Source organism: Peromyscus leucopus, chromosome 6 (assembly GCF_004664715.2).
Source record: "Peromyscus leucopus breed LL Stock chromosome 6, UCI_PerLeu_2.1, whole genome shotgun sequence".
NCBI lineage: Eukaryota > Metazoa > Chordata > Mammalia > Rodentia > Cricetidae > Peromyscus > Peromyscus leucopus.
This window is the reverse complement of record NC_051068.1, coordinates 9,257,642-9,262,177: the sequence shown is the minus strand read 5'-3', so window position 1 is coordinate 9,262,177 and position 4,536 is coordinate 9,257,642.

Sequence of the window (4,536 nt, the reverse complement as noted above, 5' to 3'; positions counted from 1 at the left end):
AACCTTTTAGAGGAGATACTTTAGAACAGTCATGTCAGAAGCCCACCTAAAAATGAAATGGCCCTTTCTCCTTCCTCTGCAGTGGTAAATATTGTGGATTATTATTTTAATATTAACTGCAATAACTCACAGCCTTCTGTCATTGGTTAACTGAGCCAAGGAATATTTAGTAAGCACCTGCTGTATGCCATGCTGGATGAGAGGTCTGTAGGGAAGGATATGGTTAGGATGCCTGCTCCATTATGATTTATAAACTAGATGAAATGAGGACAGCAATCAAATGAGCAACACAGAAAATAATTGCAAGAATGAAGTGAACAGGCCACTATCACAGGTAGAAACCATGGTGCACACGTCACACTAGCAACCAGTGACAGTTCACATTGACATTGTAGTATAAGGGGAGGAGACAAGCCACACAAAGCGTGTGGGGATGAGGCAATCCTTAAGAGTCGTTCACACAGGATTGTGGGGACAAGGGAACAACCGGAGTAAAGGCTGTGAGACATTTTGGAAAACATCGCGTTTGTGATGACTAAGCGCATGAGCGCTACAGTGCCTGGGCAGACGGGAGTGTGGCCTTCTGTAAGGGAGAAAGGATCCACTGTACACGATCAGAACACCAGAGCATCAAAGGGGGATGTGAGTGGGCAGACGGGAGTGTGGCCTTCTGTAAGGAGAAAGGATCCACTGTACACGATCAGAACACCAGAGCATCAAAGGGGGATGTGGAGCGGGCACACGCTTCAGGCAGACAGCCAGCAAATTCCAGGTTAGAAAAAGCTTTTGACGGGTGTGTGGGGAAAGGGACTGGAGGCAGTAAAGTCAGCGTGTAGCTGTTGGCACAGGCCCGTGACAGGGTGTGCCGGGGGGGGGCACCTGAGTGAGTGATGGCAGTAGAGACCAGACTGTGGACATGTGGACAGCAGGTCTGCCTGGAAGCCAGAGCTGTCATCCAAAATGACTGTGAAGGAGGAGGGGAAGGGAGATGTCAGCCATGGCTCCTGCAATTTCAGGAAACATCAGTTTCAGAACCACGAAGCAGGGAATCCAGAGTTTCTTTTAGTACCTGAATTGGGGAGGTGACCACTGAGGCCTCCAGCTGGGGATGGCAGTGTGTCTGTGAGCTGCATCAGCATGACGATGAGATTCCTAAGGCACTGTGTAGCTGGCAAGAGAATGGGTCCCACTTGAGAACTTGTAGCTGTGGTGATATTTTATTTGTGCTGAAATGTGACTTTGTTTATATGTTAATAAATAAAGTTGCCTGGGGGTCAGAGCTAATAGCAAGCCATAGCAGAAGTCTGGCAGTGGTGGCACACACCCTTAATCGGATCACATGGCAGGCAGAGTCTGTGTGTTCAAAGACAGAGCCAGTTTGGAGACACATGCTTTTAATCTCAATACAAACCATAGAGACCTGGAGGTCTGTATAGACAGGCAGTGACGAGGAGGTCATGTGTTGGGTTTACAACCAATGAGAAGGCAGAACAGAAAGTCAATAAAAAGACAGACACACAAGAAGTAGGTCTTTTTTTCAGAGAAAGGACGGCAGAGGCAGCGGGTGGTAAGAAGGTGGATTTAGTCTCGGCTCTCAGCTACTGCTCTGACCTCTTGGGCTTTTAACTCTGCATTTGGCTCTGTGTTTCTTACTTAAAAGACCGTTACATCTACATGTAGCATTCCAGAGATGCTCAGTCATGAGCAGAGTAAGTTCCCAGGCGGTGGAACACAGCCCTGGGGATTTGTAGAGATACTGTCTCCACCACTGACCCTCCAGTGCCAAGGGAATTAATTACCCAGGGAATGTCTTCTGATAGATTGTCGAGCTTTGCCTGTCTTCTCTTGAGTGTGTCTGTTCCTCTAGGACCCTTCTAAGGGAGGGGAGTCAGGGTCAGTGGTGGCTGTGAGCAGCCCTACACTAGAGTGGTACTCTGCCATGTGTACCTTTTTCCATGGTGCCAGTGGCTCCTGTGGGTCTCCCCGAGAGCTGCAACACTACAAACTCCCCTTTGCATCTTCCAGCCGCTCAGGAGGCCAAGCTCAGTCAGCCACTGTAAATGTTGTCCAGTGAACGACGGAAGAGCTAGCTGGTAGGGACCTTTGGCAGGCTAAGCCCTGAGACTCCTGTTTTACAAATGAAAAAACGGGTTTATGCATGAAGGCCACTAATGATATGAAAGGTACTTCAGTCATACTTTGTCAACCTCTGATTAACTTCTGTCAACCAGGGAAGCCTCGGTACCTCATCCAATCCAAAATTGGACATGCTTCTTTGGAGTTCTCATTTCTCTTCTGGCTCCTCTGACCATACTCAGCCTTCCTCACCTAAGCGATTTGTTTTCTTTATTGATTGTTGTGTTCCCAACTGAGTCAACTGGTAGAATAAAATGAGGGTATTCTAGGGCTTGTAACATGCATTTCTCAAGAAACGCCATATAGTTGCTACACTTTGCTCCAATTCTGAATGGGTGACTTTGTCCAGAGTCACCTTTAGTTTGAAACACTGCCTCTGTGGATGCTGTGTTGTGAAGAACTGGGTGAGAGGCTGGAGGGCTGGAGGGCGGATGACGATGATTACAGTGTGTGTGTGTGCGTGTGCGCGTGCGTGTGTGCGTGTGCGTGTGTGTCTCTCTGTGTGTGTGTTGTGTGGTGTGGTGTGTTGGGTGTGGGGTGTGTGGTCTGTGTGTGTGTGTGTCTGGGTGTGTGTGTGTGTGTGAGGGCGGTGAGTGTGGGCGTTCGATGTATGCTCCTGGAGGTCAGAGGATGACTTTCAGGAGTTGGTTCTCTCTGTGGGATTAGGAACTGAACTCAGGCTGCCAGGTTTACAGAGCATCCACTTTAACCCACTGAACTCCAGCCAAGGTTTACAGAGCATCCACTTTTACCCACTGAAGCGTCATCACTCCAGCCCAGCCACAGCTCTTGCGTTGGTGCAGGAAATCTAAACCCCGTTTAAAACATTGCTTCCTGTGCCTGACCAGGTGTAAGCTGGCATGTGTGGTAAGTAACATACAAAGCTTGTTCCTGTACAGAGACTGATTTGAACACCAAGACTGAGGATGGGATGAGTTGAGTGGGGAAAATTCCATCTCATCTTCCCGGACTATGCCTGCTGAGGCAAATGCATTTATTCCCGAGTATGCCTTTTCCTGTCTGACATTCTGCACTCGATTCATGTGAAGTCTCTCTGGCTGCATTTGAAATCAGTGATACAGGCACACACTCTTCATCAAGAGTCACAGATTTAGGGACCAGAAGGAGCACGAGGATGAATCCAGAGCCTCCGTTTTATTTTCCAAAAAAATGCAACCAGAGAGCCAAGAGCTTTGGCCAAAATTACACCAGGGCTGCTTTCTTTTGAAAATGTTTGAGTTTAAGCCAGTGGAAAACTACTACCACTGCTGAGAGGACCTGGGTAGGATTATATTTTCCTCAACTTTTCATTTTATGAAATTTTAATTCTTCTTTCTAAAAAAGGGTAATCATATAAAACACATTTTATGTGAGATACAGGAAAAAAAGTACTATGTGTGTGATCATGGCTAGAATGTTAATGCATTTCCTCCTGGTTTTTTCTATGCATATGTAAAATAGTTGATGTTTAGCATATATAATATTTTCAGGGAGTTTTTAGTTAGTATATCAGACACTTTTTTTTTCTTGAGTCAGGGTCTCATGTAGCCCACACTAGCCTGGCACTGGCTTTATAACTGAGGATGACTTTGAATTTCTCATGTTCTTGTCTCTACCTTCCAAGTGTTGGATTTCAGAACGCAGTACCACCACACCTGGCTTGTGTGACACTGGGGGTTACGTCCAGGCCTTCATGTGTGCTAGGCAAGCATTCCACCACAAGCCTAGCCCCTGACATTGGCATTTCTCACGAATACAGAGTACCCAGGCAAACAGATGCACTCAAGTCACTGAATCTTTCAGTGAGTATTGGGCACTAAGGACTATGTTTCATTGTTCTATATAGCATATAAATATATATGAGGAAATATAAAAACATCTTATGACATATAGCTTTTCCAATGAACTGTACATTTAATAATTAACTGTATAGAATTAGATAGCCATGGTTATTACTGTTAAACAAATCAATAATAGAAATAATGATGGTCTTGGTCATTCTGCTTAAAGGAAAACTGACATAGAATCCCCTTCAGAAAATGGGGTTTACTGCAGAAAGAGCTTTGAGGCCAAGTGTGGGGCCTCAATGTGGGAGGAAGAACATTGGACAGATGTTATAATATACAAGATCTAAACACAAGGCCCTCACAGGGAAGGAGAGGCTTCTCTTCAAGACTGGAAGAGAAGCTTCATTCAGAGTGAGACTGAAAGGAAGTGGAGAGGGAGATGCAGAGGCAGAGGTAGCCACCATTAGAGGGGTGACGGGGTGGCGAGGATGGCAGGGGGATGGGGTGGGGCTTTCCAGAGAAAGTCTCCATAGACATTCCCGAAGCAATCTAGAACAAAGGAAATATCAGGTGTATAACTTTGGGGTGCTGGCGGGAAGTTTTACCTCACATG